Source organism: Mirounga angustirostris, unplaced genomic scaffold (assembly GCF_029215605.1).
Source record: "Mirounga angustirostris isolate CCGP_5_RB_7025 unplaced genomic scaffold, mMirAng1.0.hap1 SCAF_14, whole genome shotgun sequence".
Classification (NCBI taxonomy): domain Eukaryota; kingdom Metazoa; phylum Chordata; class Mammalia; order Carnivora; family Phocidae; genus Mirounga; species Mirounga angustirostris.
The window spans coordinates 33456950-33483859 of record NW_026991722.1 but is presented as its reverse complement, the minus strand read 5'-3'; the positions used below and the strand labels follow the sequence as shown (position 1 = coordinate 33483859).

Below are 26910 nucleotides of genomic sequence, written 5' to 3'. Positions count from 1 at the left end.
TCCCAATAGTTGTTTTTTTTTTTTTTAGATTTTATTTATTTATTCATGAGAGACAGAGACAGAGAGAGATAGGCAGAGGGAGAAGCAGACTCCCTGCTAAGCAGGGAGCCCGATGCAGGACTCGATCCCAGGACACCGAGATCATGACCTGAGCTGAAGGCAGACGCTTAACCAATTGAGCCACCCAGGTGCCCCCCCAGTAGTTTTTTTTTTTTCCCTTGCCTCAGGAGACATATCTGGAAAAATGTTGCTATAGCCAATATCAAAGCAGTTAACTGCCTGCGTTCTCTTCTAGGATTTTTTTTTTAATTAATTTATTTATTTGAGAGAGAGAGCACAAGTGGGAGGAGCAGAGAGAGAGAATCCCAAGCAGACTGTGCTAAGCACAGAACCCCATGTGGGGCTGGATCTCACCACCCTGAGATCGTGACCTGAGCTGAAACCAAGAGTCTGGCACTTAGCCGACTGCACCACCCAGGTGTCCCTCTTCTAGGATTTTAATGATTTCATGTCTAACATTTAGGTCTCAATCCATTTTGAATTTATTTTTGTGTGTAGTGTAAGAAAGTGGTTCAGTTTCATTCTGTTGCATGTTGCTGTCCAGTTTCCCCAATACAATTTGTTGAAGAGACATTCTTTTTTCCATTGGATATTCTTTCCTGCTTTGTTGAAGATTAATTCACCATATAATTGTGCGTTCATTTCTGGATTTTTCTATTCTGTTCTGTTGATCTATGTGTTTATTTTTGTGCCAATACCATACTGTCTTGATCACTACAGCTTTGAAGTCTGGAGTTGTGATGCCTCCAGCTTTGTTTTTCCTTGTCAAGGTTGCTTTGGCTCTTTGGGGTCTTTAATGGTTGCATATAAATCTTAGGATTGTGTGTTCTAGCTCTGTGAAAAATGCTGTTAGTATTTTGATAGGGATTACATTAAATGTGTAGATTGCTTTGAGTAGTATAGATATTTAAACAATTTATTCTTAACAATCCATGAGCATGGAGTGTCTTTCCATTTCTTTGTGTTGTCTTCCATTTCTTTTATCAGTGTCTTACAGTTTTGAGAGTACAGCTCTTTTACCTCTTTGGTTAGGCTTATTCCTAGGTATCTCATTGTTTTTAGTGCAATTGTAAATGGAACTGATTCCTTAATTTCTCTTTCTGCTGCTTCATTATTGGTGTATAGAAATGCAAAAGGTTTCTGTATGTTGATTTTGTATCCTGTGACTACTGAATTCTAGCAATTCTAGCAGTTTTTTGGGGAGTCTTTTAGGTTCTCTCTATATAGTATCATGTCATCTGCAAATAGTGAAAGTTCTATTTCTTCCTTGCCAATTTGGATACCTTTTATTTCTTTTTGTTGTCTGATTGCTGTGGCTGGGACTTCCAGGACTCTGTTGAATAAAAGTGGTGAGAGTGGACATCCCTGTCTTATTACTGACCATAGAGGAAGAACTCTCAGTGTTTCCCCATTTAGGATGATATCAGCTGTGGGTTTTTCATATATAGCCTATATATGTGCCCTCTAAGGCTACTTTGTTGAGAGTTTTTATCATGAGTGGATGTTGTACTTTGTCAAATGCTTTTTCTGCATCTATTGAAATGATCATATGGTTCTTACCCTTTTCTTTTATTAATGTGATGTAACACACTGATTGATTTGCAAATATTGAACCACCCTTGCAACCCGGGAATAAATCCCACTTCATCAAACTTTAATCTTAAACTGAATTTACATCCCATTTTTTCCCCTCCCTCCAGTACAATCTTGAGCTGGGGATCTAGATTCAAAGTGTGGAGGAGGCAAATGTATGGTATGGCTCTGATAGTCCTCAGCCTGTTCTGTTGCTGAGATGGGGTATGACTCAATCCTGGGTACCTTTTCAGGTATATCCTTGCCTTGGTGAAATTTCTCATTCTTGCATGGTAAAGAAGCCTGTTCCCTCTCTTGGCTCTGCCATTTCTTTCCAATTGTCTCCTCTGCTCATTTAGGCACAGGGGCAGCTCTCAAGTCTGTTGCCTAGGCATACGTTCACAAAGTAAACAAAATGGTCACCATTTTGTAAGATGGGTGCTTTGGAGTCTCATTGTTACCTGGGAAGGAAAATGGTGAACCAGGTGAATTTTTTTCCACTTTGAACATGTCATTCTTCTTTAAGAGCAACCATCTCAGAGTGCCTGGATCATGCAGTTGGTTAAGCCTCTGATTCGATTTCAGCTCACCTCATGACCCTGGGGTCATGGGATCAGCCTTCTGTGGGGCTCTGCACTCAGTGTTGAGTCTGCTTAAAAGATTCTCCCTTCCTCTCTCTCTCTCTTCCACTGCCCCCTGCACTTGTACATGTTCTCTCTTTCTCAGATAAATAATAAATCTCAAAAAAAAAAAAAAGAGCAACCATTTCCGTGATTCTCATCCAAACTTGTCCTTTTTCTATTACATCACCTCTCCATCATTCAGTTCCAATTTCATCTAGTCTTTGCATGTAGGGAAAAAAAATCCCTATACAAGTATAAGTATGCATTCAAATATTTCTGTCTTGTGCTTTACAGTTTCTTTTATTTTTTTATTTTTTAAGATTTTATTTATTTGCGAGAAAGAGAATGAGAGACAGAGAGCATGAGAGGGAGGAGGGTCAGAGGGAGAAGCAGACTCCCTGCTGAGCAGGTAGCCCGATGCGGGACTCGATCCCGGGACTCCAGGATCATGACCTGAGCCGAAGGCAGTCGCTTAACCAACTGAGCCACCCAGGCGCCCTACAGTTTCTTTTAACTGGAATGTCCTTGGTCTGCTTGACAATCTTTTCTTCTGAGCTTTGGGCACTAGTCCTCAATGCTTAGCACCAGGAAATGCCCAAATCATCACATCTACTTTTCTTTCTCCATCTTCCTCCCTATGAAGTTACCAAAGTTTAAATTTCTTTTCAATGTTGCTATTTGCATGGGTATCACCATGGTGACAGTAATCCAAGACAGAAAGATACCAGTATATGCAGACAAGAGATAGAGCGTGATTCAAGACCATAACTGCATAAAATTATCTACAAAAGGAGTCCCAGCCATACCTCCCATCATCCCCCTAGACCCATGGAGGCATCACTCTGCAGATAGGCAGCCTGATTGGGAGTAAGAATCCCCTGGGTATTTGAAGAAACTTTCTGGTTTTTTGGACACTTGTAGCTTCAGAGATGTTAACTGCCCAAAAGCCTGCCCATAGTATTTCCAAGTAACTGATAAAATCCTGAGTTATCACAATGAAGGTGAGTGTGTTGAAATGCAGTCCTAGCCAAATTGCCCAGCTTTCCATCCATACCACTGCTTCCTGGCTGCTTCTCCTATAAATCCTATGTACCTTTACCATTTGCTTGCAGTTAGGGATTCATGATTGGTTTGGCAAATACATTGTTCTTGGCACATGAAAAAAACAATGATGAACTTTTCAATAGTGGCAGTAGGCCGACGTTAAATACAATTTTCAGAGTGCAACTATAACAGCTTCAGCCTGGGAAGGGATGACTTCCTTTGCTGTTTGTTAGAAGTAAAAACCAAGAAAGGAGCAGGTTTGTTTCTCTTATACTTATTTCCTCTCTGGATCTCTTTGCAAGATCATAATCAGATATAAATGACATCGTGTCTACCAACAAAGGATGTAAAATGAAGTGAGTTACACATATATTAGTTACACACCAGAATTATTCAAGGTAGAAAAACTGTTTTTCCTCAAGTGCATGAGCAATTAAAGTAAAAGCATGTGTGTTTGCCTGACTTTCACGATAATAACAATTTTGTAGATGAGCACTGAATATTTTGCATTTTGGGGGACTACTAAGTAATTTAAGCAACTGAAGTCAAAATTGACATAGAAAAACAGTGAGAGGACACAGTCAAATGAACAATTAATTTTCATATACACTTGAAAAATATCTGGGGCGCCTGGGTGGCTTAGTTGGTTAAGCGACTGCCTTCGGCTCAGGTCATGATCCTGGAGTCCCGGGATCGAGTCCCATATCAGGCTCCTTGCTCAGCAGGGGGTCCGCTTCTCCCTCTGACCCTCCCTCTTCTCATGTGCTCTCTCTCTCTCATTCTCTCTCAAATAAATAAATAAAATCTTTAAAAAAATAAAAAAAATATCTGAATGGATGAGCCCATCAAAGTAATATTTGCACAGGGGTTTCAATATCTAGCATACCTTGAAATTTTTATTTTATTAACAAACATTTATATCATTCTATGTATGAGTCATACTTATTTTGAGGGGAGGATTTATAAATGTTAACTCATTTAATCTTTGTATCAACCAAATGAGTTCAGTATTATAATTACTATCCCCGTTTTACAAAATCAGAAACCAAGACAATAAATGGTAAATCATTCCCAAGGTTTACACAGTGAGGGAAGCATGGAGGATGGACTTGAACACAGATAGTCCAACTCAGAAATGCAGGCTTTAACTTGTACACTAAGCTACAAAGAGACCAACCTCTCAGCCACAGTCTGACATTGCTGCCTACCACAGTGTGTGGTGATATTGTAGGCTCTGAAGCCAGACAGGCATGAATTTAAAATCCTGGCTTAGCCACATACTGGCTGTGTGACCTTGGGCAAGTACCTGCAATGCTCCATTATCTGTATGCCTTTTTTTTTTCCCTGAAAACAAGTTTTATTTAAATAAGGGTTTAAATACATTATGTAATGTTAAAGCTGAAGGAAAAAATAAAGCAAAAACTAGTCTGTTACTTCACATGGCATTGGGCAGCAGTAACTTGTAAGTTGCAAGCTCTACAGCTAGCTACATGACTGATGTATCAGTCTGAAGTTTGTTCCCTTGTCAAACTTTAACTCTCATAGAAGGTTGGCCTTACATTCTGGTGTTTGGATATTGATCAGCTAGGATATGTCTAGTCAAAAAGACCTTGGTGGTAAGCCAAATGTCCTATCACACCTCATTAGAGGGAAGGTGGTCGCTGTAAGCTCTGCCTAACCTGGTCAGGTTGGAGACACCAGGGATCTTTCTTTGATTCCCTATAGCAGCACAGCTGCTATTGCTGTCTTACCCCATCCTGTCCTCTGAACTTCACTGTGGGTTGTTCAGGCGGTGACATTCTCTTAGGGCAGGGAACTCTGAAGGAGAGCCGAGGAGCTTCTAGCCACACGTAGCCATCTGTGATCTTGGGGCTCTGGGCTTGACCAAAAGAAACATCATATTACTGCTTGGTTTCAGGCCAGACACTGCCAGGTGCCCACTGCTTGACCTCTATTTAAATGAGGGACTTTAAGACTGGATAGCATGGATCTTTTCAGTTTATTGCATGAAGGAGTTACACTAGTCCCAGTTAAAAGCAGACCCCAAATGGTTACATTATACAAGCTGTGAGGTTTTTAAACTTGTTACAAGGGACAGAAGGAAAATCTTACTCATTGCAAGGAAATCCTCACTTAAGCTTCAGTGAGCCAAAAGCACTTAAAACCCATGAACCTTCAGCTGGTCATCCTTAGCCAGTCCAGTCTCTACGAGGAACTGGCATATGTTCTTGCACTGGTCACCCTGTAGCAGAATTACTTCATATTCTGGATGCTCAATTACAGGACCATTGCAGGCAAATTTCTTCTTCTTCTTTTTAAAGATTTTATTTATTTATTTGAGAGAGCGAGAGAGAGCATGAGCAGTGGGGAGGGGCAGAAGGAGAGGGAGAAGCAGATTCCCTGATGAGCAGGGAGCCTGATGCTGGACTCCATCCCAAGACCCTGGGATCGTGACCTGAGCTGAAGGCAGACGCTTAACCGACTGAGTCACCCAGGTGCCCCAGCAAATTTCTTCTTAAATACCTTCACTAGTTTCTTTTTATCATAACCATCTGTGATCCCTTGGACAGTAGTAAGGGTCTTCCTGCTGTTACTCTGTTGAATTCTTATATGGCTATAATCCTCAGTGCCAGCAGGAAGTAGATCATCACCCTTACTTGCATCAGCAAGGGCTCGAAAGAGTGGAGTTTCTGGATACCAGGACATACTTTATGATTCCTTTTCCTTGGTAAAAATGGCCTGCAGAAGGCCAGGGCAGGGGTTGGTGGGGATCAGGGGGGGACAGTGTGTCATGAAGTGAGAGAGCACAAAGGGGACGCTGCTGAGTCCTTGGTCGTGGCTCAGTCGGTTTTTTATGCCATTTAATTCAGAGGGTTAGGGGGGAGGATATAAATACATAATGCAGATAAGACAAAGCACTTAGAATTATATTTGGCACAGGGACAGCAATAAAATGGGTTATTTGTTACTATTTCTATTAGATAATAATAAAGAACATGGAATGTGGTGATCACCACCACCAGTCCAGTCCAAGCAATCATATTTGTTGCCTAGACTACTGCTCTTGACTTCTAGTCTTGATTCCCCACCTTCAGCCCTACCTCTGGCCCAAAGCGCATCCTTTTTAAACTGCAAATTTGATTTGTCTGTGTAAGTTTAGATCATTCAGTGATTCTCAAGATTGCTATGTTAAAATACAGAAGACTTAACAGGGCTTATATGATCTGGTACCTCCCCACATTTCAGTCCCATTGCAATCATTCTCTTTCATGAACTTCGTGCTTATAGGTAAGCACTATAAGTGACTTATAGTGACTAACCCCCTCCAAAATCAACAATCTCAGTACTGCTCAGTAGTTCCACAAGCATTTGTTGAATGCCTACTCAAGTTGCGGATGCAAAAAGAGCACAAAGGGGAAAGATCCAGGGATCCTTTCCCATATATGTCAACATTAATAGAAATTTACACAACATCCATTTGTATGGCCCCATCTCTCCATTGCTTCTCAAGCAAACTTCCTGCGCATGTCTGCTTTTACCATATCCTCCTCTTCCAATTGCCCCTCTTCTGGCTTAATTTTGACTTTTTCCTCAACTCCATATCTGAAACTATTCTCACTCAGATTATAAATGACATCTGTGGCAGATTCTGATAGTTGTCTTTCTATTACCCATTTCCGTTTATTTTTTTACTGAGAGAATGTTTACGACAATAATGAGCCAGCTTAATTTAAAAAACTACATTACCCACCTTCCTTGGCAGCTTTGAAGCTGTAATTGAGAGTCTACAGAGGATTTCTGGGAAAGATGTGTTTTGCTGATTAAAAAAAATAATAATAAAAGGGGGCGCCTGGGCAGCTCATGATCCCAGGGTCCTGGGATAGAACCCTGCATCGGGCTCTCTGCTCCGCGGGAAGCATGCTTCTCCCTCTCCCACTCCCCCTGCTTGTGTTCCCTCTCTCGCTGTGTCTCTCTCTGTCAAATGAATAAGTAAAATCTTAAAAAAAAAAAAGTGCTACACTTTTCTCCTGGTTATTTGTTCCTTCCTCCTTTCTACTTGTAATGTAGATGTGAGGCTGGAGATGGACGAGCCATGTTTGTGATCGTAATATGCCCATAAAGATGAAAAGCTGTTTGTATAGAAAAGAAAAAATGAAGACACCTGGGACATTGATGAGGCTGTGAAGCCCCTGCAGGACTCCTGAAACTTTCTCTTTCTGGACTTTGTTACATGAACAACAGGTTTCTGTCATATGCAGCCAAACACAGTCTGTAACTGATACACAATCCCAATAACCAAGTTCACTAGCCAATGTATGCTTTTATATTTCTGAAGCATTTTAAGGTATTTGTTGCTGCTGATTATTTTTTTCCCCACTTGAATCCATTTTTATGCCATTTAATTTAATTAACATCTGATTTTTGTGTTACAACTCCTTCCTAGTTCTTTCCTTCCACCTTCTTGTGGTTTTTTTCTTCTTTTAGACTCTACTCTGGGTTCCTCTTCTTCTGACCATCTCTCTATTGGAGGTTGACACTTCCCATTTTTCTATAAGGTATCCCTTTACTTTTTATTCTCTGCAATTCTATCTGAAAGATGTCACCTACATCAAGACTTTTACTGTAAAATACATGCCCCCAAACTTACAAATCTTTCTGGTCCAGTGCTCTGTTCTCACCTCTAGACTTAAATAACAAATGACCTGCAGAACATTTATACCTGGATATTCCATGGTGACTTCAAACTTAGGACTTCTATGACTGATATTGAAATCTCAAGTTCTTGCCACAATTATGGAAAGAATTACCTCCCTTTTTGTACCCTCATTATACCATGTGATTTTTATTGCAGCATTTACCAGATTTACAGTAACATTTTATTGTAGCATTTACCAGATTTACAGTTTATGGCACACATAAGAAGAAAATGCAAGTCAGCATGGCTTAAACAAAAGGAAATGTATTATCCCTCATAAAGGTTGGGAGCTCCAGAGCTAGTTAATTCAGCAGGTCAATAATGGTATCAAGAACCCTGGTCATTTCAGTCTTTTCTTTGTCCCATCTTCATTGTGTCACCAGATGATTGACATGGGTTCAGGCATCAAATCCAAACATGTACAAGTCTAGAAGAAGAGAACGTCTTTTCCCTTTTTTCGAACAAAGAGAATGTTTTCATAGAAGATGCCAAGCAGACTCACCTTCATTATCCAGAATTATAAATCATGTCCTTTTCTAAAGAAATCTTTAGAAAGGAGGATGGGATCACTGTGAATGGCTCAGTGAAGCATATGGCTGAATAGAGCATGGGGGGTTAGCTAAACATAATTGGGTTTGGAGTTAGGCATTGCATTAGGCAGGATTATCCAGAGAAACAGAACAAATAAGATATGTAGATAGATAGATAGATAGATAGATAGATAGATAGATAGATAGATATAGATACAAGAGGATACACATACAAACACATACATATACATGTGTACATGTACATATTATATATAATATACAATATAACATATAAATATATAGTATATATAATAGAATGTATATATAAGAATATATGAAGAGATTTATTATAAAGAATTGGTTCATGTGATTATAGAAGCTGAGAAGTCCCAAGATCTGTAGTTGCCAAAAGGCAGACCCAGAAGATCTAATGGTATAGTTCCAGTCTGAATCCAACGGCTTGAGAACCAAGAGAGCCAATGGTGAAAGTTCCAGCCTGAAGGCCTGGCAGGCTTGAGACCTAAGAAGAGCCAGTGTTTGAGTCCGAAGGAAGGAAAAGACTGGTGCCCCAGTTCAGTGCAGTCAGGCAGAAGGAGTTCCCTCTTACTCAGCCTTTTTATTCTCTTCAGGTCTTCAACAAATCTGGAGAAGCCTACCCACATTAGGAGGGGCAATGTGCTTTACAGAGTCCTGTGATTCCAATGTTGATCTCATCCAGAGACACTCACAGACACACCCAGATTAACATTTGATCAAATATGTGGGCACCGCATTGCCTAGTTAAATGATACATAAAGTTGACCATAAATCTGCTCCCCATTCTATGCTTCTATTGTGTATTTATGTATTTATATGTTCTCCCTATTGAATTTTGTATTTCTTATGGCTAATTTTTATTTTTGTCTCTCTCACATCTTGTGGTGTTCCCAGACATAGTAGATATTCAGCAAATGTTGAATGAATTAATTTTGGTCTGGAGATCTGAAGAATAATCTGGCCTAAAGAAATTGACTTTAGAAATACATATACCTGTTATCTGAAATAGAACATTAACAAACTCAATTCACAAATAAAACAGTGGTTTAGAACTCTAGAATTAAAGTAGTCTTATCATAAAGAATCATAGAAGATGATCTTAACACTGTGTGATATTGGTGAAATGTCAGAAACTACAGACTCTTTCATGGAATAGAGTACATTCTGACTAGTTACTCTGCAATTCCACTGATGGGAAAAATGTAAAATAAACTTAATTTCAGGATATCAACCAATATGTATTTAGTGAGTACCTATTATTTTTCACTATTCTATGCAGAATACCATTTGTCCTTATTAAGTGTTCTCTTTCTTCATTAAACTTATTTGTTGGAGTGACAGGATTGAAGCAAAGGTAAAAAGTTGGGTGATGACATCAGTTACTGATACATAATTATCAAAAACTTCTAGGTACAAAACATTGCACTTGGAGCTGTAGAAGTCCTAATAGGATGAGGAGCTGCCTTTGGAGTCAGAAAGCTTGCTTATCACTAGCCCTTTGCCCTTGGTCAAGTTTTTCAACATTTCCAAACCTCAATCTGTCATTGAGGGTAAAATGAGGGTAATAATATAGGTTTTATAACATTTTCATCAATTGCCATTTTTATCTACTTTCCATGTATGTGCCAGAACCTCTCCGATGTGCATTTCCAGCACCATGAAGATAGTTCAGAGACATCTCAAACTCAGTAGAAGTATAAAAATGAGCTTTTGAGCCGGCTTCACAATTTTATCCCTCCAGTGCCTCCTTACCTCCATACATTTTGCTACTAGATGATAGCATTGAAATATGTCTCTCTAGCACTCTTCATAGTCAATCTATAATCAATACTATACATTCTTATGCTCAAATATATCTGGATCTGGTCTCAGTTGACACTTCTCCATCTTCTCCACCAGAGAATCAGAAAGTAGATTGGCATTTTAGTCTACATAAATATTCTGTCATTTTATTGATGGAAATGCCTTTGTGAGCTCCTACCTAGATTTCTGTAAAATATCCCTTGCCAGATAAGACAGCTTGTCCCTCCACACCACCACCTTCCATCTCCATACTACATAAGTCTTTATTTAATACAATTTTCCTCTGCTTAATCCCTATGGAAATTTTATTTCACCAAAGGCAAAATTTTAAAGCCCTTGGTGTGTTTTCATTAAGGCAGGCTCTCCTTACCTTCCTGGGATAGCCCTGAGCATTCCAAGCTCCTGTCTGCTCAGACCTTTCACACCTGCTGTTTCCACTACTCCCATGTGACTGACTCCTCCTATTGTTAAATTTCCCTTTTTCAGATGAGCCTTTTCTCACCAATCCTCTCTCTCTTGCTCTAATTTTACCAGACATTCAGTTTTCCTTGTCTCACCCAACCTTTTAGTCTTTCCTAGCAGTACTTATAATGATAAGAGTTTAAATATTTATTTGGTTATTTAACTATTTCTCCACTGGACCCAGTGTATCAGGGAGACAGACTGTGTCTATTTGTTCACAGCTATATTAGCAATGTTAGGAGAGTGCCTGGCAGAGAGTATTAACACATAATAAATATTCATTAAATAAATGCATTAACATAGAGAAATCAGTGATTTTATTACATATTGGACAAACCAGACTCTCCAGATAATTGTGACTTATAGAAGCCAACCAAGCTCTATCTTGATTGTGCATTGGTGATTCCAAGCATGCCACATAACTGGGAAGGCACACAAACAAATAAAAAAAATAATTTATCTGTATTTACCTAAAACAAAAGCTACTGGGAAATAGCCAAGGCAGTTTAGCAAAGATCACACTTCACCAGAAAAATTTAATTTTTACAATTAAAGACTTGAAGTACTGCATTGGAGCCATGCACTCATATTTTTACATGTAACACTTCAAAGTGGAACGATTTATATTTTGGGCAAAGTGCTTAAAGAAGTGTTTCACCATTCCAGTGGAAAGTGATCATTTTACTATGCATTAATAATTACAATAACAAATACAATTCAAATAACAATTAATTAGCATATGTGTGATATGTTACAGTTCACATAGCATTTTTATTCCCATTATCTCATTTCCAAGCAGGGTATTTTTCTGATTAAATTTCTTTTTTGAAGAATAATGTATTCTCATTCTGGCACTTCAAGATACATATTCTTGTGTAGATATGTTTGCATGTAAACAAAATACACACACACATATATACACACACTCACAAATACATAAAGTATATACCATAGATCAGTAGCCAGCAGAGTGCTAGGTTGGCATTTTAATCTATATGAATATTGTTTCCTTTTATTGGTAGTTCTTGTCCTCATTAAAAGTTCTTGGACCCTCTCTTCCCATTTCTCTGATATACACAAAAATATTTCCTTTTTATCTCTGGCAAAATGTTAAACAATGCTTGTACTTACATTTTTGTTTATCAAACATTTTTTATAACGGCAATATATGTATTTAAATTAGTTGACTATTCTCACACAAATATTGAAGCACATAAACAAACCATTATTTATATAAAATGTAATTAATTGGAAATGAGAAGTTTATATGCTCTATGCCAGGGGGATACTGATGGACATTAGCCAGTTAATGCACATCAACCATAATTCATAACTGCAAACCGAAAGCACAAAATGGCAATTTCCTCTAGCATTAATCTGAAGAATTTCTTCTCCTAGAGTTTCAACATTACCATAGGCCAATTTGGGATGTTCAAAAGTTTCTATATTGAGTTGCAGGGGTTATGGATCACTCCACTTCCCTAGTAAAAGGGGTAGAGATATTCTCAGAGGGCAGTCTCTGGCTTTTGGGCAATGTGATGATGATAACAGCTGTGAGTTGTCCTCCTTTTGGGAGAGCTGGGGACCCCAAGGCCAGTGGACAGCGGTGTTGCAGTGAATCATTTATTTCAAGACCCAAAGTCCTGGGAGAAGCTTGCTTCAAGTTTCATGATTGGGATGCTTTTTAAGTGTTTGGGGAAAAAAGTTGAAATTACAATTCTTGACTCTTTTCTCTCATTTACCATTATATGCAGGTGAGGGGGGTGGATAGTGAACAATGAATTGCACTACTTAGAGATATAGGCTAAGCCGTTTTTTGGGCAGCTGTGTCAATAAAGTACACATATAACATCAGTTTCCTATTACACACATCATTTGGAGTCATATATTACTCAGTATAATGGGAAAAAGGGAGACCAAAATCTAAAATGAAAAGAGAAATTGAAGTACAACTAGAGCGAGTAGCAGCTGAGCCAACAGCAGCCAGCACAGTGAAACATTTAGTCAGTTCTCCTGGAAAACAAGTGCTTCTGGCATTCATGACCCTCCATGTCATGTCTCAGAAAGCTGACGAGCAGTTGGGTTGCAAGAATATTGGAAGCAAATTTTTCTTGCTATTCTCAGGTAATTGGAAATAAATAGATGACTGCCCCCACACATCGCCCTGCAGATTGTGATTTAGTTCAAGAGTTTTGAAGGTGAATGTTTCTGTCTGTTTGCACTGACTTTGATGTGGATTTTTCAAAGTGGGTGTGATAGGACAGTCACCGTGAAGGTATGTCATGGGTGCAAAAATGAGTGTTTCTTGAGGCTTAGATTGTGGTGGTGGGGAGGGTCATCTTTCCATCCTTCCACTTCTCTCTAAACCTGCATCTAATCACACTTCTGCTCAGTTGTTGTCAGAGGCTAACACTGGTTCCAAGATGCCTGTTCAGTCAGCCCTGGAACCAAGACCCCAAGCATGGCAAGCATTCATTCTGCTTTACTCAATAGATTAACAAATAGTTGCAATTACTTATTTATTTTCTAAGTATAAACAGAATCCAATTTTTATTGCTCTGAGAAGGGCCAGCTAAGAAAAGCATCTTACTACAGAGAAGGATTTATTCTTGATGCACATGCAAAATATGCACAGAAGATACTCATTTTGAGGGATGCTAAACTTTAAGTTTATAAAAGGGTGTGCAAGAGATGGAGCTAGTCAGGGAATATTTTGCCAGATCTGTCACATAAATTTGGAAAGAGCTCATCTTCCATTGTTTGTGAAAACTTCAATTTTTATAATTAGATTAAGAAAGGTCCTAATAAATTCTTATTTTCTAAAGGATTTTTCTTATAAAATTTAATTTTCATTACACTTTGAGGTTTCAGTGTTTCTTAACACATTAATGTCACTATATCATATGTGTTTTCTCTTGTTTTATATTTGTGTATTTTCAATCTGTTTTTTTTTTATTTGTAACTTTAGTATTTCTTTTTATCAGGGAATATTTATTAGCACCCAAACATGAATGACAAGGGATTATAATTTCCATTTATTCCAACACTCTCCTGTCCACCCTCCAAAATTAGTATTGTCATAGATTACATGAAGTTTAATGAGTTTATATGAAATAATGTTAAGGATTTTACAGTATGCCATTAGAAAATATTCTTATGCCTCTGTCTTGGTTTTTTAACTTTATCAATAATTATTGAGACCCCATACCATGAAACAGAGGGAAATAAACCATTCTTTTCATTCTCACAGTTCTTTTTTTCTTACTTCATCTAAAACTTTAGTTATATATATACATATATATATGTTTTTTATAAATATTTGAGTCATTATACTTATAACTTTCAATAATGTACCCATATTACTTAGTTATAAGATTTTAAAAAATGTCTATTGACTGTCACTTATCAAAAATGACAAAGGAATCAATCTACTTACACAAAATCTGACCATTTCACACTCTCTTTCTTCATGAGTTATATTTCAATTTTACATTGCCATCAATTATATTATGTAAGATATATTTTTCTGTAAGCCAGGGACAGATCTGGGTTTGATAGGTCCCAGAGCTTGAACAATTTGGCTCTTTTTAATTAAAATATTATAAAACTATAATTGGAAAAGTAGATTAAAGAAAACTATTTCTATTTCTATTATTTCTTTCTCTTGACTGAGAAATCACAACAAAGTAGAAATGTAAAAAAAAAAAATAAATAAAGGCTTCCCCAGATCTAGGGACATTGCATATTTTGATTAACAGTCAGATACACCTTTTATAATACATTTGTTCCCCTTTTTTTTTTTTTGGTTGCATACTTTGATCACCTCTTCATGTGACATTGATTTTATAGTATTTTCTTTCTTTTTTTTTTTTTTAAAGATTTTATTTATTTATTTATTTGACAGAGAGAGACACAGTGAGAGAGGGAACACAAGCAAGGGGAGTGGGAGAGGGAGAAGCAGGCTCCCCGCAGAGCAGGGAGCCCGATGCGGGACTCGATCCCAGGACCCTGGGATCATGACTTGAGCCAAAGGCAGTCGCTTAACTGACTGAGCCACCCAGGCGCCCTAGTATTTTCTATAATATCAACAAAAATATAATTCGGTCTCTTTTCTAGAATGGTCAATTGATTTTTTTATAGCTAGAAAAGTTTCTGGCAGCTTCATAATTTGTTTTTGGTAATGGTATGCAAATTTATATTATACTTACAAAATTTAGGATACTCTTTATCGGGTTATCTTTCATAATAAGCTGTATACGATTTCAGAGCATTTACATTTTCTTGCACTATGATTAAGCACTCTTAAATAATAAAGTCACTTATTAATCCATGTTTTGTTTGTGTTTTATTTGCTGCACCGGTGGCCATTTTCCACACAATTTCACCTGGAGCCCTCAGAGATCAGGGCAAGATATGTCACTGTGAACACTAAGACACAATCCAGCATCTGAGTTCCCACACAAACAGGTTTACTGATTTGGCATTGATACAGATTAATGCTCTACATGACAAGATTTCTCTTTTACACAATTCCCATCAAAAATGTTAAAAATAGGGGCGCCTGGGTGGCTCAGTCATTAAGCGTCTGCCTTCAGCTCGGGTCATGATCCCAGCGTCCTGGGATCAAGCCCCATGTCCAGCTCCCTGCTCAGCAGGGAGCCTGCTTCTCCCTCTCCCACTCCCCCTGCTTATGTTCCCTCTCTCGCTGTGTCTCTCTCTGTCAAATAAATAAATTCTTTAAAAAAATGTTAAAAATGAATATAGTACATTTATAATTGTATATGCTTTATGAGAAAACATGCATTTTTTGAGTAGGTGATGGCGACAAAATGTTTGATGATTGAAAAGATTTTTCAGGAACTAGGCCCAGCTCCATCTTTTTCAAACTTTGTTCTCTTTTGCTACTCACAGGCTTCTGGGTGCTTAGGCATTTACATTGGACAAAAGACCTTTAGTTTTACAACACTGTAACTTGACACTAGTAACTCTGAGTGGTGGGAGTTAGTTCTACCATAGTCCATGGAAATGACAGTGAATCACATGAATATATCACATTAAACTCCAACTAAAAAATATTCGCAAATCAATTTTCCTTTAGCTGGTTCCAAAAGATGCCAGTGGCTTTTCCAACGGAAGGGGAAAGATATTAGAAGCAGTGACCGAAGTTCTGCCTCTTGTAGCTAAAATATCTTTTGTTTGCAAAATTTAAAAGCTGTGACCACATATGAATACAAGACTTGAAAGCCCTGACCCCAAAATCCATTCACCTGGCCTTGGAAAGTGTATGAGCAAATAAAGGGTCCTGAATCAGGTGCTCATTGTCTTCAGGCTGTTGTTCCCATGTTCATGTTACTTTTAAATGGATTCTGTGTTCACCCTCTATCCTTTTACATGTTTTTCTGTTTACTTCTTGGTTGGATAAACATTTATTTTTTAGTTGTTCTTTAATAAGACTTAATTGACTAAACTGTTTAAAGTTTGAAAATATCTATCAGCTGACTGAACCTATATGATACTTCTGGCTGAATAAGAAATCATAAACAATGTATTTTCTGAAAAGAAAATATAGATAACACTGTCTCTAACTTTGAATGTATCTGAGGAGACGTTTGCAGCCAGTCTACTTTTCTGCCTTTATAGATGACTTGATTTTTAAAATTTTTTGGCTTATATCCCCTTAGGTTTCTTTACTATTGAAGTCCAGTAATACTACCAAGATATATATCCAGGGTGATACATACCAGGTTTCCCTGGGATATATTTTTCCTTTTCAACTTGCATATTTTAGTCTTTACTTTTCTTCTGAAAATTTTCTTGAATTATGTCTTTCTTTTTTTTTCATTCATTGGTTGCCCTTCTACCAGGACACCAATTACGTATATAGTCCTTTACTTCACCTATATTCATATCTAGCTTTATATCACAAATCCTTTTAACTCTATTTTTTTAATTTAATTTAATTTTAATCTCCCTTTCTGGCTTATTTTCATGTCCTTGGCTGCATCTTCAATAGTTGTCATTCTCCTGTATTGTAGCTTCTAATATATTCTTAATTTTATTTTTTCCCATACCTTTCTAAGTTTTTAAATCTATTTATATTGTCTTAATATTTTGTCCTTAAAACCATTTATATCTTCTCCAAGAGTTTGTTTCATAGCGGGTGTTTGTTTTGTTAAAAAATCTTCAATTTTTTTCAAAACATGTCTTCACAAACTTATCTGCTCTGTGGAAATGTTTTAATTCTTGTTCTCATCTGTTTTCAATGGACTGAATACCTGTCCTTTGTAGAAGTCATGTAAATACGAACAAATCTTAGTGTGAAGGTCATTCTTCCTTGGCCAGGTGTCTGGTGAGGGAACAGTGAGCCTCTGAGCCACGTCTGTCTGTGCACATGTGTCTGACTGCTTGTATAAGAAAAGACGAGCCTGATAGAGACAGAGAGAGGCAGAAAGAGAGAGTTCATTTACCACTTTCCTTCAATAACTAAGTGTCGCAACTGGGAGCGTCCTCATAAAACCTCGCTGTAAAGACAGCAACAGTTTTCAAGAATATCATATTGGTACACTGTGTCGTTCTTCCACAGCTATTCCATAGTGCCAAGTGGGGCCCCAAGAATCTTTAGCAATCAGCCTGTGTACTCCCAAACCCCTTATTTCAAAGACAGAACTGTTCTTCCAGTCACTGCATTGTACCATTTCTGGAAAGAATGCTCTGTTCTTCAGTTCTTTGGGATACACAGTTATAAGTATCCTCTCATAGCATCTTGCCCCACCCCAGGCCAGGCAGCACAAGGCTTATGGTAGCCATTTCTCATATAATGATTTGGATTTATAGGTCACTCTTAGATTCATCACACAGATGCTCATTTTTCCTGTGGTTTTCATTTGTTTTGAGAAGGTAGAAGGGGAGGGAGCAGATATGTTCTTACTCTTCCAAAATAAAGACAGAATTCTAAATGGAGTATTTTTGGAAACAGCCAGAAGACTGCTCTGGATCAAAATTCATAGAGAAACCTATGTTCTCTTTCATTCATTTTCATCCAAGAGCATAGAGATAATCACTTGATCATCTCATTCATTTTGCAATAGCTAATGAGAAAATATTACAGTGTTTTCAGGTTCTATTTTTTTCCTTTTAAAAATATTACTGTATGTCTGAAGTAACCTAGAATGTCTATTTCTCTCATACTCTTTTGTTTTTGTCTACAGATTCTTAACTTCCATCATTAATATCTTTTCAAAGAAACCAAGAAATGACTTCATTTTGTACATGGAGAAAGGTAAGTTCCATTTTAGTCAAATGAGAAAAAGCACCTTTTTTTCAGTTTAAAATAATAGTAATAAGTTAAGAAACCTCAGAACTGTTACACTGGATTTAAATTCAATGATGTCTTCTGAACATAAGCAATGGAGACTTCAAGAAGCATTTGTGAGAAAACTTGGATACTCACTTTGGAAATAAGTGGTTAGATGTGTGGTTTAAGAAATTTAGTTTATATTTATTAAGCAATTACATATGAAAAGTAACTAGAATAGTGTCTAATTTAGAGTATTTGATCAAGACAAGTTAGTTCCTTTCCCTACTCAGTGAAGCTTGGGCTAGCCTTTGCCCTTGGTGGAAAAAAAATGAAGAATGCCAGAATTGGGTGATACTGTCCTAGAATATATGATCAGACTTCAATGTGATTAAAGAATTCTGCAATACCAGCAAGAACAGTGAGTGCAGAAGAATGTTTCTTGTTTCTTCTTACTTAGTACTTCAGTAATCTGCTGTTAACCTCTGAGCTCTCACTCCTGTATGCCAGTTGCCAATTCACAGGCAATTGATGCTAAGAAGACCTGACAGCACAGAGCAGAAAGGCACCAAAATAATCCTATGCCCCTGAGTGGCCCTGTGGACATAGACACTATAAGATGTAGAAATGAGGCCATAGAGCAAGAAGGCATCATTTCAGGGTCCCTGGGAACTGTAGGAGTCAAAGCAACTGTCAGAATAAAAGGTCTTTCTCTATTGGCTTGCATGTGATGCCATGGCAATTTTGATTGTAATTTTATGCCATTCCTAAGTCCGTATTGCAAAGAAAATAATATTTAACTACCTTCTCCTAATATATGTGATCTTTTTTATCTGAGATCCTCCTTTTCTTCCACTACAACACTCACCCTTAGAGAAGTTACATACGGTGTTACAATTATTTTTGTGGATTTGTTTTACTAAAGGTTGAGACTGGGTGAGTAGAACCAGTAGATGGGAGAAGAAATACAAATCCCTCTAACACTAGATGACATTAACTGGGCTTAAGGCCAATATCTGAAAATATCTTCCATGTGGGGGTGTCCATTAAGGAAACGTATGTGACAATGAACAAACACTGGGACACATATCCTCTACCTGTTAAGTATCTGCACTAGTGCCAGGTCATTATAAAAAGACAAAAGTTTTAAAAATTAAAAAAATTTAAGGTCATAACTCTTTTCTTCAGTGAGTTTTCAAACAATCAGGAGAGTCTAGATTAAGTATACAAAATGATTACAAACAATATTGGGTAGCTACTTCTCAGAATTATTCTGATTCTCAACCATACAGATAAAAATGAAATTACTATTGATGTGAGCTTGACATACATGCTGCATTTGCCTATTTTTTTTTACAGTTTTAATGACCATTGTTATATAATCAGAGAACCCAAGATTTCTAAAGGGTCCAGGAATGTGGACCCAATAACCACAGTAACCTAAGATTATGGAAACATTCTTTGAAGAACAATCAGTCATTTAGATATCACAAATCTCTGCTTACATGAATCTGATGACTTGTTTGAAAAGTTTAAACAAATGACCTGTTATATAAATAGGTTTTAGTCTTGTCAGTCCAGCCAGTCCAGTGCCTATTATTACCTAAATAATTTCTTCATGTTCTCCTGTGTTCTTCAGTTAATTTAACATGTTATAGATATTCTTGCAGTTGATATATTAGGCATCTGCTCATCAGCCCACAAATGGTATGGATTTAAACTTAAAGGTGTGTGAAGAATAGGTCCTCAGTGACACCATTGTAGTGTACCCCCAACACTTGCTGGGTGGTCTGTTAAATGAGCAAGTGGCTTTTTAGTTGAAAAATCTATTCCTGACCTAACGAGATGCATACAACCAGGTAAAAATGCCCTTTCAGATACATAGATTCTAATTCAGTGAGTTAAGTGGGTTAGAGACATAAGCAAAGTGTGCCATCATGTGCTTTCTGCATTTTCATGGGGGTGGAGGAGGGAAAGGAGGCAGGAATGGTGCAAATTGAGTTCTATTTCTAACTAATTGTAATACAAACTGGGTTGTATCACCCTTGATTTTATAAATACTTTGAAATAAAGTGTAGTGATTGCATAATAGCCCATCAAATGGGTGGTTGATTAGTTCAGTCAATTTTACATGCAGTTTTGCTATTATTTTCTACTAGAATGGAAGAAACTGAACAAAACCGTCACCATCATGGTGATGCTTGGCAGATGGGAACCAAGGATCAGTCCCACTTGTAAAATGCAAAATCTGAAGAAAGTGATGATTAATTCTTTCATCTGATCCCTGATTCTCACGTCAGTTTCATTTTAGAACCGTATTTCCTCAGTTCTTACAAGTCTGACCTATAGGGAACTTGATGATCCTACGGGTCCCTCCTCACGTGAGTCATTGTGTCATCGGGTTCCTTTATCTTTTATCACACAGGCTATTTTGGATGTTCCAACATATTTGTTCTGGGAATTTTCTTTTAAATGCAATTTATTATTTTTCTTGAACTTCAGTGTTTCTAGAAAATGGTCTCCTCTCATTCCAACACACACACCCAAAATTCTCTTCCTCAGTAAAAGCCTTTAGGGTTCATGTCGTTAGTGTATGTTGCTTGCTTCTGGTGAACAGGGGACAGAGAAAGTAGTGACTAATATCAGAATCATGAGTGAAGATATGTTTTATTCATAAACTTTGTACCTCGAGTGAAATTAAAAGCAAAGTAAAGGGTCGAAGCTGTGAACCCTTTTTCCTAGAGCCTGTAAACCAATAAAGCCTTTATATTAGCTATCGATATCTATCTCTGAGTTGCCTTAATAACATCTTATTCCCTGTTTTCACCAGCCATCAATAATATTTCTGCCTGCCCGCTCAGGCCCCTATCTCTGCGTGCAATTGCATTATAAGGGTCCATAAGCCCAATTTGCTTCATGTTCTTATTTTTGGAAAAGGCTGGCTGGCTTTTGTAATGAGAGCAGCTGCCAAGAAGGCTTGACAGAATTTGTGGCCCATCTGGCTTATAATCTTCACTCAATATCGCAGAGGCCTAAACTCTGAGACCTGCTGATAAGCCCAGGCGTCCAGGCGAGCGATGGCAGCCTTCTCTGTGATTTCTCATTAAGGGCAGGGACATCTCTCTGGGAATCTCTCATATCCTGGATATCACATAATTCCTTTTTTCATTTTCTAATAAGTACAAGAGAGTTGTATTTTTTTTTACACTATAGTATCTTTGTGTACCCAGATATGAGTGAACAGTCATTTGGAAAATTTTGACATTTGAGTGTTTGAGTTTCCTAAAATATTTGTTGTTATTCCAAAAAAAAAAAAAAATCCACTGAACAAAATGCCATTGAATAGATCAGAATATATTAAATTACCGTGTATACATTGTAGTATTTGCAGGTGATTCTTTTTTCCACTACATATCTGTATACATTTTCTATCACACTGGTGTGTCGTGTGGCACCCATAGTTTATGGCAAATGGGAAGAAAATCAATAACATAGCCACTGACTTACCCAGCATTGATTAGCCTGTTTTCTTGGTGATTGAACAAAAGGAGAGAAAGATAAAGAGGAGGCTGTTGAGGGTGGGGGAGTGAATGGGAGTTGTACTGAAAGCATCCTCCTCTTGCCTATGGAAGATGAATTTTAGAAGTAATGTATAACAATGTACTATATAATAATAATCCTGCCTATCCTGCATATTTTTTTCTGATCTCTCATATTGTGTTTATTATCCTTTGTGATACATTGCTAAGTTTGATAGAAGAAGAAGGTGATATACCCCCTGTCCCTAGAAGTTTGCAACTAGTGGGTCTGAGTTGATCAACTTCTTTGCTACGGTTGGGGAAATTGTAATCTCCTCCAGTAGGGCTGCAGAAAGGGATTCTGTCCTGTTGTGGATCTGCATCTACCATTGCGGTTCAGTTTGGAAGATTGGCAAGGCTTTATTTACTATGCTATTTATCTCCTCTCCCTTTGCAGAAATTGCTTTTCTATATTTCCTATATTTTACAAGTATTTTTGATAAACTGGAGATGGTAGTGACAATATTCTGAACAAAAAAGCTCCCATGAGAAGAATCTGAATAATAACTCATCAAAACAAAATCTGGGCAAGGAGTAGGACTGGTTGCTTATAGGACAGAAGACTGGATCATTCCTAGAGTCAAGACGTATCAGTCAATTTTTTTCTTATCAATTATTCAACAAACATTGATTAAGCACAAACTCTGCGTCAGGTGTTATAAATGCCCAGAAGGAATGCAGATTTGCATAAGGTAGGAAAACAACCACCTGCTTTGCCACAATGAAAGAAAAAGGCGAATGGAAGCTTAGAAGCTCTGGTGAAATGGGAAACTACCCTTAACAAAATGCTGATGGGAACACATAAAACAAAACAAAAACTCTGAAAAGTGTATGCAAGACATTCAAATTGAGAGTGGCTGTGCGTCCAGTCAACAAATTGTGTCCTGAGACCACATGTAGACCTATGTATGTCAAAGAGGATCTGAGGACACCAAATGCAGAAAGGATGACTCACATTCTAAGTCGCAGGCAGAAACAACTTCAAGGAAGGACTAAGGATTCTGTCATCCTAGCCCTGGAACCAACTCACGTGTAGCAGCTCATTAACTTAGTACAAATGGAACTGGAGAAAACTTGACTGCTGAGTGGCGGAGCTCACAGGGGCTTTAATTGGGTATTAGTGGAACTGAAAGCCAGAAATCTTTGCCTTTGAGAACCAGTTTCTACACTTCCTAGTTTTATTTTACTCTCCCTTTTAAATTACTCAGTAAAAGTAACTTCTAAAATATTAATAAGTCTTAGCTGAACTAAAAAGGAATGTTATTCAATGTTATGTTAGGGAGAACCAGTTGAAACTGTTATGGTTGCTGACATCATTCATAGGTTAGTCTCTCACCTTTTACACCAACATCCACATTCTCAAAAGCCTGGTTCAGATGTCATTAATTCCTGGTGTTCCAAATCATCAAGTGCTCCTCTGTTTCTCTGAATAGTAACAGCTTATTTTGTTGGAATCGTTCATTTTCCTGTCCCTTGAAAATAAGTTATTATTTAAAATTTTCTATCATTTGAAAAATACATTATTAGATTTCTTTCCTCATGTATCCTCTTTATATTCTCAATTAGACCATTATCTGTAGTTAGTAACTCAGTATTTTGCACTTAGAAGGCATGCTGGAAGCCACTATCAAGCCATCGGTTAATTCACTGATTATTTTAACAAATGCATAGTATTCAATTTTTAAAGCTTTAAACCTAATAATTGAAGTATCCAACCACAAACAGTCCTGAATCCTGTATTGTAAAAGAACAGCATTCTAATAATAAACACCTGCAAAGTTACTAAATGTAATTAGAATGACTCTGACATTTTACTAAGGAGGCTGTGTAAATAGTACGTATATGGAAACATCCTTCTATATGTAGCACAGTTTGTATCAGGCTCATATATATTCCACCCTGATTTCTGATTTGGACGTGAATGAATGGAAACTTTTGAACAAAGTAAATATGAAGATCCTGAATGAAGGAATATGTGAGAGAATGTCTCCTCCTCTGTGTGTGTATGAGTAAAATCCAGTAGCATTTGGCTGCTCAACCTCATGCTCAAGCATTAATTTCACACTTTATTTCCCAGAAATTGAAGACAGTTAATTGACTTTTTACAACTGGTATTGAAACTTTTTTCTACTTCATGCCTTATGGGATAGGAAAACTGTGCCATTAGTGGGGCTCAATGGCTTGTTCAAGAAGAAGTGACAACTCAGTAAATAGAAGACCCACATTAGACTCTGTGCTTTATAATGCCCTGTTTTCATTTCTGTAGAGATTTATTGCAGTTGAAAGGACTTCAATAAAGATCACAATTTAGGTCTTTTTCTTCAGGGATGTAAATTTTCTTAAATTCACAAAAATGTTGGAACTAGAAAGGGCTTTAGAAAGTGAAATTCAGAGAAATCATCTGTTCGTGTAATAAAAATCATCAAATTGGAATTCAAGAAAAATTCTCATGATCTTTAACCTTTTTCAAGATAAAACATAGAAAAGAAAGAAGGAAAAAAGGGTCAAAGTAGAGATCTATTCTGATATTCACCATTTGCCTACTGTGTGCCAGGCCCCACATTAGCCACTTCCATGTTTTGTAGATTATTTTATTCTTATCTTCTAGCTACAAGTTAAGTCCTAGGGTTGCCATTATTCAAATGAGGAAATTGTTAGGGCTATGCATATTGCAAGTAGGACCCAACACGACTGATGGAGAAATCCGTAAGCCAGCCTCCACTTATCCAATTATTCTGAAAAGATTTCCTAAATAGAGTAAACTTTAGGAACTTACTGAATGAAATAAAAGAAGAATTTTTCAGGCAAGTATTGTGAGAGTTTCAGAAACAAGTTGTATTTTGACAAAACACTTAAAGCATGATGCATATCATAAGGAATTTTTTTTTACCAAATATTCTAGCTCTCCTTTCCCTCTAGGCATATGTCAGTTTACAATTACCCATGCCACTGAAGACAAGAGAGGCCATGGGACTTGCTTCTCCCCATTAAATACAATCACCTAAAGCACATCTAGGCAGAAGCTCTCAGAGGTGGTATACCTTGCCACCTCCCTTTTTCCTGCCTTGGCCATGGAGAAGTTCTGTGCTGTGAAGGAGCCTCTGTCAGCTTAGGTCTTTGAGTGACTATGATAAGTCGAGCTTAGCTTGTCCTGACTCATCTGATGAGCATTCAAAAACCTGCCTTGATGGAGCAGGCTTTCCTAGTTGAAATAATGTAAATATAAAGAGCACAATTTGGGTTCTAGAGAGTTTTGGCTTTTAATACCTGTTTCTGCCATTTACTGGCTGGGTGACGTGGAAAATTGGTTCCCTATCAGTTTCCTCACCTACAATGTGGTCACAATGACCTCTATTTCACAGGATTATCCTAAGTTAAATGTGGTGATGTTGATTAATTGTTCAGTCGAGTGCCTGTCACATGCCACTGAAAGTTTAAAAGTATCAGCAGTAGCAACATCATCAGCGTCATCCAGAGTGAAAAGTAATATTCTTTCCCACCATATTTTCATAAGGGGCTTTGAAACAAAGGAGAAAAACTTTTGTGTGAAGCGGAGACTAAGGGGGATCCATAATAATAGCCTCAAAATGAAAGGACAAGAAGGGTGACATGTGAAGGCAACAGACTCCATGTGCAGGACTCAGCAAATGAGGGCTGAACCAGAGGCTCAACTGAGGCCAGAACAGGAGGTGGTGACCACTTTCAGAAAAATATGTGAAGTCCACTGTATTATTTAAAGTACTATCCTCTTGGGAGAAGGAAGGAAGGAAGGAAAGAAAGGAAAGGTTGGTTTCCCTTAAGAAAATGAACTATAAATAAAATGCCCATACATTCCTTTGTCTTTTCTTCCTAAGCAGTTTCAGAGTTTTGGGAATGACTTGAAGCTGCTTAAGTTGGATTGAGCTGAAGACATGGACATCTGGATATGAATCCTTGTTTGACTTTATGAAACACTCATGGAGGAAGATGTTACTAAAACAGAAAACAATAACAGCAATATCATCAGGGAACAAGTGCCCTGCAATTGAATGTCAGAGGTTTTTTCAGAGTTCTCAGCAGGGAACCTCCCACCAACCAAGCATAGCTTGAAATCACTTCCCAGGAGAGTGGCTCTTAGAACCTGGATGTACTCTGAACAGGTGTTCCAGCAAGTGCTGCCAACTGTATTCTTCAAGTCAGGAGAAAGCCTCTGCAATTATTCTGAAACCTTCCAAAATAAGGCATTTGACTGGGAGCTGGAAGAACAGCATATACAGAGAAAGGGAAAAAATCCCAACTTTCATAAACTAATAGACTACATGTACATGTATTCATGTTCTCTATGTAATTATGATTTATTACCATCATTGCACTCCCTATTGTTTTTATAAAATTTCCGCCATTTTTTAGGTTCTTACCAATGAACCTATAGCATAGAATAATTAAATGTCATGTTAAATTCTTGAAAGGAACATATCTCTACAACTGTAGAATTATTTAATCCAGTAAACAACCGATCTCCTAAAGCAAACTCCGTATTTTATTATAAACCACTAAATGTAACCTCTTCCTATAGATGGAATAATATGAGCCAGTCAGAAAGGTTTGCTCACTTCCAATTGAATTACATAGAGAGGTGGTAGGAACAAACAGGACGTGACTTACCAAGAGGACTTTTATTCTAGCTCCTAAACTTATGTCTCATAGAGATCACCGAACTGTCCTGAGAATCAATGTCTTCATCTGTAAAAAACAAAAACAAAACAAAAAAAGGACCTATTGTACCTAAATTACACTTTGGTTAAAAGAATTAAGTAGAATGATGTACGAGAAAGCTTTTAAAAGCCCTAAAACACTATTATTATCACTATAGTCCATTTTGAAATAAATGAAACCACATTGAACCTGCATTACCCCTATACTACATTTGCTCCCCTACTCCCTCCTACATGTATAGTCTGTAGCATACAATTACCAACGTCTTTCAGCGTAATTCTGTAAAAATACCTGCTGCATAAGGCCAGGGTGAATTGCACTGTGTTTTGTTTGAAAGTTATATATATATAACTTTCCTACCTTGCCTAGTTTTCAGAGGGTGCTCTCCATTAGTTATTTTAAACTAAAAACTGAGTAGAATATTTAGAAGGTAAGATAGAAATATGCAGAAAATACATAAATATAGTAGAGAAAGTTCCCCACTTCTCTGGATATAGCAGGGTGAAATAGAAGCTGC

General features: G+C 37.5%; 1 pseudogene; it reads right to left on the bottom strand.

Moving 5' to 3' along the window:
- Positions 1-5294: 5294 nt before the first annotated feature.
- LOC123853246 (eukaryotic translation initiation factor 1-like) lies at positions 5295-22028 on the bottom strand (annotated as a pseudogene).
- Positions 22029-26910: the final 4882 nt, after the last annotated feature.